Source organism: Erigeron canadensis, chromosome 5, assembly GCF_010389155.1.
Source record: "Erigeron canadensis isolate Cc75 chromosome 5, C_canadensis_v1, whole genome shotgun sequence".
In the NCBI taxonomy this organism is placed as follows: Eukaryota; Viridiplantae; Streptophyta; class Magnoliopsida; order Asterales; family Asteraceae; genus Erigeron; species Erigeron canadensis.
Window position 1 is genome coordinate 16,598,895 of NC_057765.1, and position 15,138 is coordinate 16,614,032.

The window sequence follows — 15,138 nt, forward strand, 5'->3', positions numbered from 1 at the left end:
ATATTTGTTTCACAGCTTGAAAATATAAATCAGTTGGAGCAACTTGATACCTAGCACACATACATGTTGCAAACATTATATCTGGGCGAGATGCTGTAAGATACAACAATGAACCAATCATACTTCTATATCTCTTTTGGTCAAATGGTTTCCCATTTTTATCAGAATTTATATTTGTTCGAGCAGCCATTGGGGTAGAAATTGAAGAACATGAAGTCATATCAAACTTTTTCAACATGTCATTTATGTATTTACCTTGTGATATAAAAATACCATTTGGTAATTGTTTGATTTGAAGACCCATAAAGTAGTTCATTTCCCCAATCATACTCATTTCAAAATGATTAACCATTAGAGATGAAAAGTTTTGACAAAATGTTTGACTGGTTGAACCAAAGATAATGTCATCAACATATATTTGGATAAGAAAAACATGTTTACCTTGTTTGCGAATGAACAGGGTAGGGTCAATTGTGCCTTTGGTAAAGCTACCTCTCATCAAGAAAGTAGTTAAGGAATCATACCATGCACGGGGTGCTTGCTTAAGACCGTAGAGAGCCTTGTCTAATCTGTAGACATGGTTTGGCCTTTTAGGATCAACAAAACCTTCTGGTTGTTCAACGTAAACTTCTTCTTTGAGGTCACCATTCAAGAAAGCTGTCTTCACATCCATTTGAAACACAGTGAAGTTTCAGAATGCGGCATAAGTTAAGAAAATCCGAATGGCCTCCATTCTTGCAACTGGAGCAAAAGTTTCATCGAAGTCAACACCAGGATGTTGGCAATAACCCTTTGCAACAAGTCGAGCTTTGTTCCTTACTACCACTCCATTCTCATCCTTTTTGTTCTTGAAAATCCACTTTGTTCCGATTGGTTCATCTTTTCTGATTTGGAACTAATCTCCATACTTTCAGTCTTTCAAACTGAGCGAGTTCTTCTTGCATTGCCTTAACCCACTCTGGATCACGAAGAGCTTTAGAGACAGTTTTGGGTTCAATGTTACTGAGAGAATGTGCAACAAGACACTCGCTAACTGAAGTATGAGTAGTTACTCCGGCTAGTGGATCTCCAATAATTTGATCAGTAGGATGATCTTTTAGCATACGTGTCCATTTGCGATCATGAGGAAGAGAATCTTGTTGATGAATATCAACATCATCATCATTAAAACCTGAGTTTAGTTGAGAGATGGAATCATAGCTTGGTAGAACTGCTTCCTCATAGGATGGATGATCGTAGTCAAGTGGCACATACACATTTGGAGTGTTTATCGGATTAGTTGTTTGAGTGAATTGGGTAGGTTATTCTTGAACATTCACTTGAGAAGAATTATCAGGAGAGGGTGGTGAAGAAGAATCAGTAGAAGAGGATGAAGAACTACTACTAGAAGATGTAGCACCTTGCTCCGAAGAACTTGATGATGATTCATGATTGTTGTCAGGAACTGGATTATTTGTCTGAATTGGTTCAATGATGACTCGAGGTTCTTCATCATGAATCGGTTTGGAAATGTAGATTTCTTCAAAAAGAATATCTAATTCATCGCTTGTTTGAGTTGGAAACTTCTTGAATCTAGATGCTAAAATAGAAGTCCTTGTAGAAGTACTTGAAGTACTTGCATCATTACTTGTTGGTAGCAAACTTTCTTGTTCAAAGATCATGCCTGACATCTCATCAAACCAAACATTCATTGTTTTTTGAATTGTATTTGTTCGGCGATTGTAGATTTGGTAGGCAATTGAAGTCTTGGAATAACCAACAAAGTAACCTTCATCACCTTTCTTCTCGAACTTTCCAAGGTTCTCCCGATCATTCAAAGTATAACAAACACACCCAAAGATATGAAAATAGTTGATGTTGGGTTTGCGTTTGTTAACAACCTCATAAGGAGTCTTCTCAAAACGTTGATTAACAATTGACCGATTCTGAGTGTGACAGGCAGTATCAACAGCTTCAGCCCACATATTTGATGGTAACTTGGAATACGCAAGCATTGTCCTTGCTGCTTCCACTAGCGTTCGATTTCTCCTTTCAACAACACCGTTTTGTTGTGGGGTACGAACCGCAGAGAATTGGTGAGTAATGCCCTTGGATTTACAAAACTCATGAAAAACGGCATTCTTGAACTCAGTACCGTTATCCGAACGGATGTAACGAACTGGTAATTGAAGATTTACTTGAGTAGATGTGATGAAATTAATCAAAATCTGAGTTGTTTCATCTTTGGATGCAAGAAACTTGACCCAAGTATATCTTGAATAATCATCAACAATAACCAAGATGTATTTCTTCCCATTTCGGCTTTGTACTTTCATCGGCCCACAAAGATCCATGTGAAGCAAATGAAGAGGTGCTAACGAATTTGGAGATTTCTTCAGTTTATGAGAAGCTTGTTTAATCTTCCCAACAGCACAAGAAGGACAAACATGCTCAATCTCATACTTATACTTTGGCAAGCCTTCAACAAGATGCTTGTTGACCAAAGTATTGATAGTTGGAAAATTTAGATGAGAAAGCCTTCTATGCCACAACCAAGAATTCTTTGATGTAGCCTTGGAAATGAGACAAATCAGTTGGTTGGTTATCATCGAGATTGATGGTAAAAAGATTATCATCGCGGTCGCCACAGAGAATGTCAACTCCATCTAGAGTTTGGACTTTGCAAAGAGATTGTCGAAAAAGAACTTGAAGATTGTTGTCACAGAATTGTCCAACACTGAACAAGTTATGACTTAATCCTTCAACATAATGAACTTTCTTAATGACAATTCCATTGCGTTCAATGTCTCCATAACCTAAGATAGGAGAGAAATTGTTGTTCCTAAATCGAACAGTTCCCATGAATCGTTCGATAAAGTTCTTGAGCAATGCTTTGTTGTCAGTCATGTGTTTTGAACACCCAGAATCGAGTATCCAAACACAGATGGTTATTTCCTGCAATCAAAGAAATTTAACTGACTTTAGGTACCCACTTGAAAACGGGTCCTTTGTGGTTAGTTAACACAGGCAGGGTATATAACTTAAGAATAACATTTAAACATGCTTTGGAATCAACATAAGCATTAACAAGCACATCATCAATAAGCACATTTGGATAAAAAGTACGAACATTCACACATGAATTAAAAGTCACATGTCTACAAGCATTCACACCAATCACACGAGAACATGAATTAACATTGTTTACAACCACACAAGGCTTTGCCTTGGCACCATTAACATTGTTTAATACAGAGGACTTAGAAGATGAATTGTTTGAACTAAAAGAAACATTCTTCTTGTTACTACCATTTTTTCTCCTTTTTCTCAACATTAGTGAACTTTGGTACTAATGACTTAGCTACCCATTTAGTATCACTAATTAAGCTCTTTCCACCTTTTGAATTGACACTAAGAAGATTAGAACGAGGATTTTTGAACACTTTCATCTTTTTAGAGTCTTTTGTAGGTGCGGAAACTTCTTGTTTCTTTGGTTTATCGTGAGAAAACCACCCATATCTATCCCTATATCTAGTTGCACCATTTGAAGTATCCCTAGTTAGCGAAACTGAGCTAGACTTAGATACCTTAGGTAATGAGCTAGATTGAGAGTTAGATGAAGAAACATTAGGATTGTCTTTCGGAAGTTTCACTTTGGTGTACTTTGTTCTGGGAATGGTCTCAACTTGTTTGGTTTTGACATGATTATCCGGGGTAGGACATTTTGGTTTTAACTTATTGATTTTTGTGATGGTCTTTGGTTCAGTCTTGACGAGTTTGGAAATAACTCGTTTCTTTGAATAATATGAAGTTGGAGCTTTGGAAAATGGGTTTCGAGATTCCTCATTTGTTTCAACTTTGATTTTGGTAGATTCAATCTTTTTCTCAGTTTCTGAATCAAAAACATATTTCCCCTCCATGAATTTATCAAAATCAGCTTTTGTGAAGAATATCACCGGAGGTTGATTAGTTTTAAATTCTTTTGAAATTTTTGAAAAATCAGGAATCTTGGGATCCAACTTCACATCATGGGTAGTCTTAGAAATTAGGTCAACTTGAACTGACACATCTTTAGTTTCACAAGAAACTTGAGTAGAAGTATCAACACCTATACTAGCACTAAGCTTAGGGTGAACAACTAACTCATCAAGAGTATCACAAGAGAAAAACCTATAGAAGTACCATATCAAAACTAAACTATGCGCAAGTTCGTAATTAGATAAATCAGATTGCACATAATCATCAGCTATAACAGTAGCAGCATTTTGACATGAACATTCAAGAGAATCAGTCAAGGTTTGAGTGAAGGTATTGGTAGATGAAACACAAGTAGTCTGGGTAGAATGGTTTACTAAAGCACTTAGGTCAGTTTGAGTAGAAACATTCACACAAACTTTCTTAGTATCTACAAAAATCAATTTATCCTCCGAATTCGGACATTGAGTAGAAACATTCACACAAAGTGATTAATAACATTTTGTTGAGATTCCACCTTTTGTTGTAAACCTTCTATTTGTTTTTCCAAATTTGTGGATGGAACATACATTTTAGTAGGTTTAGGTGAATCACCAATGGACTCTTGGTTTTGAAAATTTGATGCTATTTCTTCCAATTTAAAAATTGAAGATTCTTTAGATTTATACGAAGCATTTATAGCATCAGAACTAACCAAAAATTCATCTTGATCGAGGTATTTTCTCAACTTCATCAATCTCGAGTTTGTTATCCAAAGGACGAATAAATTGTTGTACCATACCAAGTCGAAGGAATTTTTCATCATACAAAGGTTCAATTTGTTCTTTGGCCTTTTGTAATGGAGTGATATTCTCAAATCGCAACCCGTGAAGAAGTTCTGATTTGTCAATTTTTGACTTGTTGAAATAGGTAGTGAAATTCAAAAGAGGGTTTTCTTCAACTTTATATAGCTTCTCTCGATAGAAAAGTATATTCTTTTTAAATTCCTCAATTTGGTTTTCAAGTTTTTCAATCTCAACGCCTTTTAGAAAGCAAGTATGATTTAAGTCGGAAATCTTTCTTTCGAGTTCAACATTGTTTGGTTTGGATTCTTGAAGTTTTTTATTAAGAATATCAACATCCATTTCTCTTGCATTTGCCCGAAGTCATTCATTGGTCGTTTGAATTTCAAGATCTTGATTGGCTTTTTCAAGATCTTGATTGTTCTTTTCAAGATTAAGACATTTTTGTAATAACTTAGAATCAGGAGAGGCACTCAACTCACATTCTTTAACAAACATCTTTTCTTTATATGATTGAAAGTCTTGTTTAATTGTATCATGATCAAAAAGTAATTTTGAATGTTCTTCAAGAAGTTTTGAAAATTCACTTTTAGAAAATGAAATACTATGTTTCAACTTTTTGTTTTTGTTAGCTAAAGTCTTAATATGAGTTGTCAAGTTAGACAGAGCTAAATTAAGTGACTCTTTATCTTAATATGAGTTGTCTAAAGTTAAGATTTACCTCATCATCCGGGTACTGATCATCAGTGCTTTCAGCCTCAAAAGGCTTGTCCTTGGCCAACCTCGCCATAAAGCAAACATTAGCAGAAAGATCTTCATCTTCATCATCCGTGAGCAATAGCCATTTGTCATATTAAGCAAGCAATGCATAACTGGCTTCCACTTGCTTGGCTAATAACATCTTCTGCTTGTAGTACTGATAGTTCTACTTACGAGGTTGCTTGCAATCAATAGCAAAATGACCAGGAATTCCACAGTTGTAGCACTTTTTGTCTGATGTTTTCCCCTTCTCAACAACTGGTTTCTCAAATCCTTCTTTCTTCTCACCATGCTTTGATCCACTTCCTTCACCATGCTCATAACTCTTTGAATGATAGTGTTCCTTCTTTGGAAATGCACTTGTAGAAGAGGTGCGGAGATTGTTGTTTGTTGGCCTCGCTTTGTAGAATTTCTTCTTGAAATGCTTAGTTACCACTGCAAGAGCTTGATATAGTTCATCTAAGACACTGATGAGCGTCCACTTTGTGATAAAAACCCCTAAAGAAAGGCTTCATTTCTATGCTTAAATGAGTTAATATTTCAGAACTATCGATACTTAATGAATGATATGTTTGTGCAGGTTCCCGGAAGATGCGAGAGAGGGTAAATGACATCAACTAACTCAAGAAGGAAGCCTATGAAGTTACAAGACACAAGGAAGTGGTTCGGGAGCCAAACGAAGACTCAAGTGCAAGACAGCAGCCACCAGCGCCGCTGGACACATACCCAGCGCCGCTGGTGCTCACCAGCAAACGCTCTCCAGACCACAAGCATCGCTCGAAGCTTCACCAGCGGCCGCTCGAAGTATCACCAGCGCCGCTAGCCCATTAGCCAGAGCCGCTGGCAGGCCCACCAGCGCCGCTGGTCGTCCCAGATCAGTAACCGACTTAAACACCTATTTAAGTCGAACTAACCCTCAAAACCCTAGGAGAGAGCCGATTCAGCAGCCCTAGCCGCCCAGGAATAACCCTAGATTGAAATTGCAGATTCCAAGAAGGTTTTGGAGCATCTAAACACCTTCCGATCTTCACTCTTGGTCTAAATCTTTCATCTTTATTTACTCTTTGTCTTTGAACTATGTCTTTTATATTCTCAGACTTTGTTATTCCTTTAATAATGCTAGGCTAGTAGGCTGAATACTTGTTTGGATCAATGTGATCATGTAGACGCTTATTGTTTTACTGCGTTTGTTTAGATTCTGTTGGAGTGTGTTTTACTGTTTCTCGTAGATCCATGTTTATTAGTAATTCATGTTGCTATTGGTTTTACATCTGAACATATTAGTTTAATTCTGATGATTGTCTATGATCATGTACTAGGACTAATATGCTAGGACAGAAAACAACTAGTCGGTCTATAACTAGAAGTAAAAAGTGATTTACTTGTAACCGAGAGATCCAGAACCATAGTAACTAGGGTGAATTGAACATGAAGCTTAACAATACCAGACGCGATCCTTTGACTTGGAAACGAGCACTGTGGTCACTGTAGGGAATTATATCTGGTCATGGCTTAAGAGCCGGGTAATTAAAAGATGAATTAGTAACACAAACTTTAGGTCATAATACTTAAAACAATGAATCTAGCGAGAATTTGTTTTAAAGGGTAGTGTGAGTCTAGCGACAGCACTACTACTTAGATAAAGTGAATCTAACGAGAATTTGAACCGTGATTAAGTTTCCAACAGACTAACAAACCAGTAGGATAGTATTTGGTCGTACCATGAGATCGAAGATGCCAAACAAGTATTTTAATATAATTACTGATATTCGTCCTTTCAAAACTATTTTCAGAGTAGCCTTTTGCTGCAAAGCATTTGGTTATATTTTCTTATTTAATTGCTAAAAATTAGTTTATTAGGAGTTAGTGACAAACCCCCAAACAAACTAGAATTACACGTACTACTAGATTAGGTAACGCACCGCGTCCTTGCGAACGATCCTGTAATTTACCACTAGGCTATACTTAACTGACAGGGTTCGCAGCTCGTTAAAGTGTGTGTTAGTTTAGATAGTTACTTGTAGAACATAAATTTTAAAGACTAGGAAATAAATAAAAAACATACACCCATCAGTGATGTCTTGGCACTACTCAATTCAGAAGCAAATGTAAATATTATGCGAAGAATTTTACATGAATTCCTAAACCGAGGAAATGAAAAAGGCATGAAATTGGAAAGCATTAGTGATGTCTCACTATGTAGAGGAATAGAACAAGAAGGAGTTAGAGTTATGATAGAGGGAGTATAATTTGAAGTTACATTCATAGTCCTAGATCTTCCTCACCATCACGGACTCAGCTTGATTTTCGGAAGGCCATTCTTACGCTCAGCAAAGGCAACCATGGACTTTGACAGAGATGAAATCATTCTAAGAAAAGGTACGGAGAGCATTTGGTTGAAAGGAGAAATAAAAGGAGAAGATTCAGAAGCAAAATGCTACCGTATAGAGCTTAAAGAAGAACACTTGGAAGAATTTCTAACAAAGGATGTCCGGACATCGAATATTGAAGAGGAAGATATGTTACCATCGTCAGAAGAAGAAGAAGAGTTTATCGATTCGACTTTAGACTCTTCCATTGTTTACTTGTTCAAGCAAGAGGAAGATGAAACCCTGGAAGACGCATGGCAACGTATGATTAGATTAGTAATAAGGTTCCCTCCTAACAGATTTTGGAATGATGACGTAGTTGACTACTTTTACTATGGAGTGGGAGAAATGGAACAATACCTCTTAGATGAGGCAGCAGGAGGAGATTTTCTTATTATGTCAGCGGAGGAGCAAGTAGATATCCTAAACGAAGAAAAGTATAGGAGGGTGAGTTTAGAGGAAAAGGAAGAAGTCGTTAAAGAACTCCAACCAGTGTTTTCCGTGAAGAAATTCAAACAGAGAAAAGAAGAAAGAATGGGCGAAGCATGGAAAAGGATGGAAGCACTCGTAGACTAGTGTCCGCCCGGTACAATTGATGACGTTGCTAAAGTAGAAGCTTTTTATCTCGGTCTATTCGTAGAAGAAAAAGAAGAATTGGAAAGAGCTAGAATAAATGTGTACGACTCATCTCCAGAAGAATTCATAGCAGCAACAGAAAAGCTAACATTCACGGAAGAAGCCGAATTATACAAGAAAGCAAAGTCGGAAGCTGAAACGAAGCAACCAGCGCCGCTGGGTATGAAGACCAGCGCCGCTGGACACCTACCTAGAGATCACCAGTGCCGCTGGGAGACCACCAGCGCCGCTGGTACCCTTCAGGACAACAACCATCGCCGCTCAAACCCTACCAGCGCCGCTGGCACCAACTGCAATCTTGAATTTTGCGATCCTAAGCCCATGTTAAATCAAATCGACCCTGGAGTTCAAAAGCAGATCGATGTGGAGATGAATGAAGCTACGGAAACAAGGAGGAACTCAGAAAGCTTGGAGGAGAAGAAAGGAGTCAACGTCAAAGAAGATATAAGTCACTTCGAACAAACACCAACGGGTGCCGACACTAGGCCTAACCCGTACTCCTCAACCTAGTTCCAAAACTGAGTCCGGCTGAAGACTAGTAAACTTAGCGCTTCTTGGGAGGCAACCCAAGCAGTAATTTTTCATTTTTATTTTTCATTTTTAGGAATTGTGACTAATTGCAACTAAGTGATTGTTTTAAACTTTATCGTTTGTGATATGATATGAAAATGTTGAAAGTATCACAGATGCAAGCTTTCAAGGATCGAAGGAACAAGTAACTTATTGCAATTGTGTTTTATGTTTCTATTTTTCATTTTGTTTTAGCTCGTATTTTCCATTTTTGATAAATTGATCGAAGTGTGCAGAAGTATTTTGCTTTGTAGTCTGAAGGAAACCATGCACTTGGCCAAAAGCTAAGTGTGGGGGAGTTTGTGCATCAAATCGCTGAAGAAATCAGATTGCAGAACAAGTACAGGAGCCACGAGCGCCGCTAGTCAGAAAACTAGCGCCGCTGGAACTGCATCTGGGTAGACCAGCGCCGCTGGCCAAACCACCAGCGCCGCTACCAGCTCAAATCACCCATCAGCACCGCTGGGTATCTCACCAGCGCCGTTGGCACCACCACCAGAACCATTTTCCGCCAATCAGCGTCGTTTACAACTCCATTTTGCGCACCAGATCACCAAAAATACAAAAAAAAATCAGAAAAACCCAAAAATCTAAAAAAAAGTAAAAAGTTAGAAAATACCAAAAAGAAAAGAAGATGGAGAAGCAACCATGGATCGCCATCAAATGGAGACGATTGAAGTTATCAAGAAGCTCATCATGTTCAACTCTCTCCATACAAATGCCATCTTCAACAAATTATCATGCAATTTTAGACCCGGGAAGTTTCGTTAATCCTTTTACTTTAAATTTCACGTGTTTTTCCTATTACCCTTTGTATTCTATGACTAGTACAACGAGGGCGTTGTACAATTTAAGTGTGGGGGGATGGAATAGGAAAAACCCTTGGTCAAATTGTTTGATTTTAAACGAGTTTTCTACTACTTATTTCATGCAAATTTCAAGTTTTAAGTGTCTGAAAACTATTTTGAGATTATAAGCTTTGCAAGTAGACAAAAGATGACGATAATTAAGCAACATTAGCTTGGTAAGATGAACGGTTAGTCAGAATTGTTAGCTTAACTACATATTTGTGGCTGTTCATGCTTCCAACTGAATTAGAGCTTAGACTGAAACTGTATGCGATTATGTTTGCCATAGCACATTTAACTGGACTTTAATATACCTAACAATTTAGAGCTTTCTAGTCATTAGCATAGGTGTATAAATTGGACTTAATTTACGTGCTTGTGTAGGAACTCATATAGATGTATGGTTTACCTTAAATCTTACACTATTTAATGTGAACTAGTTGCATGCGGAGTAGGATTATGAGTCATCTGGGATCTCTGATAATGTCTATTGCATGAATAATGTAGTAAATCCAAAAGAAAAGGTAATCAGTAGATTAAATAAAAGTTCAAAGAACTATTAACGAGTAAAATCAATAAAAATGCATCAAGTTATGTCGCTTTGCGAGTGAGGAATCACCGACCTGTCACCGCTGTCTCAACTATTAAAGATGATAATATTGTATGACTGGTTTTGTATCTAGCTAGCAAACATGACTGTAGTAGCTAGTAGTTCTGATTGCTAAACAAACTTGAATTAAGTGCTTAACTAGTCTGCAAAAGGTAGTAAGATTGAGCTGTGAGACATGTGGAAGTATAGAACTGTTTTAGAGGTATTAACACAAATAAAAAGTTAGCTTTTAGTTTTGATTGACTGATTATCTAGCCTCTAGCTATAGCTTACTGATTTTGTCTAAAGCTTTCTCAAATCATTTTGCATGACTATCCTTTGATTGAATTAGATATAGTACACTTTTACACTTAAAATGTCCACTCATCAATTGATTTATTTTTCTGGGACAAATTTGCTTGAGGACAAGCAAAAGCTTAAGTGTGGGGGTATATGATGAGCGTCCATTTTGTGATAAAAACCCCTAAGGAAAGGCTTCATTTCTATGCTTAAATGAGTTAATATTCTGGAACTATCGATACTTAATGAATGATATGTTTGTGCAGGTTCCCGGAAGATGCGAGAGAGGGTAAATGACATCAAAAGATGGGTTCCCAAAAAGAACTAATTTTTGTGTATGTGCAGGGTGACCGCAAAAAGAATACTTGGTTTCTTGGCAGTGCTGCTGACAGAACCATGACTGGTCACAAATCCCTGCTGGAGGAATATAGGGTGCAAGAGGGGCCCTCAATAACTTTTGGTAATGATGATCATGGACAAACTGAAGGATATGGTATTGTGAATAATGGTCAGGTCAAATTCACAAAAGTTGCATATGTGAATGGTTTGAAATATAACCTGATCAGTGTCAGCCAACTTTGTGATGATGGCTTTAAGGTTTTATTTGATATTTCACAAGGCACCATATTCAACAGAAAATTGTCAAGAAAACATATACCATATTTCACAAGGCACCATATTTCACAAAAGGTTATCCCATCTCAATTTCAAAAATATAAATAAATTGTCAAGAAAACAACTTGCTGATGGGATACCAGCCATGTCTTTCAATAAAGACAAGCCATGTCCAGGGTGTGAAATGGGAAAGAAGAAACGAGCATCTTTCAAAACCAAGCAAAATTTCAGCATCACTGAACCACTTCACATGTTACACATGGATCTCTTTGGTCCTGTGAATGTTCAGACAAGAGCCGGGAAGAAGTACACTCTGGTTGTAGTTGATGAATATTCAAGATATTATTGGGTAATCTTCCTCAGAAATAAAAGTGAAGCTGCTGCTGAAATTATTGCCCTCATCAAACAAATTGAACTCAAGCACAAGCGAAAAGTACGTCAGCTCATAAGTGACAATGGCACTGAATTCAAAAATTCCACTCTGGAAAACTTCTGCACTGACACTGGCATATCTCAGAACTTCTCCTCAGCACATACTCCAGAGCAAAATGGTGTTGTAGAGAGAAAAAATCGAACACTGATTAAAGTTGCCAGAAGTATGTTGAATGAGTCAGGTCTTCCAAAATGTTTTTGGGCTGAAGCTGTTGCAACTGCTTGTTACACTCAGAATCGTTCCATTTATGTCAAAACACATAAGAAGACTGCTTATGAAATACTCAGAAATAGAAAGCCTAATATTGGATATTTTCATGTTTTTGGATGTCCAGTATACATTCTGAATGATTCCAAATTGGGAAAATTTGATGCCAAAGCTGATGAAGGGTACTTCCTAGGTTATTCAACAATTCGCAAGGCCTTCAAAGTCTATAACAAAAGACTCGAAAAGGTTGATGAGTCAGTTCATGTTACCTTTGATGAATCAAATTCTGCAATCTTTGATAAACCAGTCTCTGAACCACCTTCAGAAAGTCCTCTCAGTTTCGGTGATTCTGATCAAAATGACAAATCAGATCAGTCACCTGAACATGTTTCTGTTCAATCCAGTTCAGAACCAACTTCGTATCAGCAAAGTAACATTCCATTCTATCCCCCAGTCACATTCAAACTACCTACTGAATTGACTATTGGATCAGATGTGCGTGCTACTTCTCAGATATCAGTTTCCCCTAAAATACCTCAGAACGAAGAATTTCATGATGCAAATCGAGATTTACAAGATGATGAAACTGAAATAGTTTATTCTGATCCATCTTCTGAAGTAGGACAGAGGAGTTCTTGCACTGATATTATTATTCATCCTGGTCATTACTCTAAATGGACTCGCTCACATCCAATTGATCAAGTGATTGGCGATCCAAGTAGAGGGGTTCAGACCAGAAGAGCCACAAGCGTTCAATGCTTATACGTCAGCTTCTTGTCACTGATAGAACCGAAGAAAATTGACGAGGCTTTGAAAGATCCAAGTTGGGTTGAAGCCATGCAAGAAGAGCTCAACCAATTTGAAAGGAACAATGTTTGTTCCATGTCCCCCCAATCTGAAAAAAGAACCAATTGGGACAAGATGGGTCTTTAGAAACAAGGTAGATGAAGATGGCCATGTAATCAGAAACAAGGCCAGACTTGTTGCAAAGGGTTATGTACAAGAAGAAGGAATTGATTTTGATGAGACTTTTGCACCAATGGCAAGACTAGAAGCTATCAGAATTTTCTTAGCATTTGCAGCTCATCATGAGTTCAAAGTCTACCAAATGGATGTTAAAAGTACATTCCTGAATGGAAAGCTAGAAGAAGTTGTGTATGTGTATCAACCTCCAGGGTTTGAAAGCAAAGAAAAACCTCACTGGGTGTATCGACTGAACAAAGCATTATATGGTCTGAGACAAGCACCTAGAGCCTGGTATGATACTCTAACTCGACATCTTTTAGATAATGGTTTTCATAGAGGTGCTATAGATAACACCTTATTCATATTGCATGAGAAAAGTGATATCTTACTTGTACAAGTATATGTTGATGATATTGTGTTTGGGTCTACAAATGAAAAATTGTGTGACAAGTTTTCAAAAATTATGTCTTTTGAGTATGAAATGAGTATGATGGGTGAATTGACATATTTTCTAGGTCTACAAGTAAAACAAACCAGTGATGGTATTTTTATTAATCAAGAAAAATATGTCAAAGGTTTATTAAAGAAATATCAATTTGATTCAGTCTCATCTAAAGATACTCCAATTTCTGCACCATTAACTTTGGACTCAAATCCTAATGGAAAACCTGTTGATCCTACAAAGTATCGTGGTATGGTGGGATCATTAACATACTTAACTGCAAGTAGACCAGACATAATGTTTGCAACATGTCTTTGTGCACGATTTCAATCTGATCCCAGAGAAGCACACCAAAATGCAGTAAAAAGAATTTTTCGATACCTGAAAGGTGTCCCCATACTAGGTCTTTGGTATCCCAAAGGCTCAAGTCTAGATCTCATGGGCTATTCAGATTCTGATCATGCAGGTTGTAGGATAGATAGGAAAAGTACCACAGGTGGGTGTCATTTTCTTGGTGGCAAATTAGTTAGTTGGACAAGCAAGAAGCAGACTGCAGTATCATTATCAACTGCTGAGGCTGAGTACATTTCTGCTGCAAGTTGTTGTGCTCAGATCTTATGGATGAAGAATCAACTAACTGATTATGGTGTTAAGTACACAAGAACGCCAATATTTTGTGATAACACAAGTGCCATTGCAATATCTCACAATCCTGTCATGCACTCTAAAACCAAGCATATTGATCTAAGGTACCATTTCATTCGTGATCATATTTTAAAAGGTGACATTGAAATTCATTTCATTCCCACTGATAAACAACTGGCTGATGTGTTTACAAAACCTTTAGATGTCAAAACTTTTAAACATCTCATCAGTGAGTTAGGAATGCTAAATCCTGTATAGCATTTCAGGGGGAATAGACAAAAATGCTTTTACAAGAAAAAGAAATTTTTTTTTTGAGGGGGAATTTTTGCTTCAGAAAACACTCTGTCTGAAATGTCTCAGGAACTGAGGGACTTCAGAATTTCTAGAATATGAGAAGGTTCAGATTGCACTTCCTTAACCTCTCTCAGAATTTTAAATTATTCAATCTGAAGTCCATCAAAACCTTTTATTACACAATGGATACCTAGCTGGCAAGTGTACACGTGATTTTTACTGTTCCAGGATACCTTTTTGCTGACGTGTCATACTACTTGCGCCGTGAAGGAAAATGATAATTGCTTTTGCATTTAAAATGGTTGAATTTTTCTTGAAAAAGTGGGGTCATGGCCGTTGTTGCATTTAATGCGGACGTGTTGCCGAAAATTATTTCGGACTTCAAACCCGATCAAAATTACCATCAATAAAATATCATTATATTTTATTGGGTTTGAATTCCAAAATCTTTTTACTTATTTTCAACGAAAAGTCCTTAAAATTTCTTTGAAAATATATATATCTTTTTCCAAGATCATTCCTTCATTTACTTCATTTTTCATTTACTCCCAATCATATCTCTCTCACATTCTCACAAACATTCATTTCATTCTCTCAAATATTTAACATTCATTTCATCTTCTTTCATAACTTCAAACCATAAAGTTTCTTAACACATTTTCATCTCCTTTCTTTCATTTCATTCTATCTCCTTTTAAAATGGCTTCCTCATCATCCGTTAAAGAACCC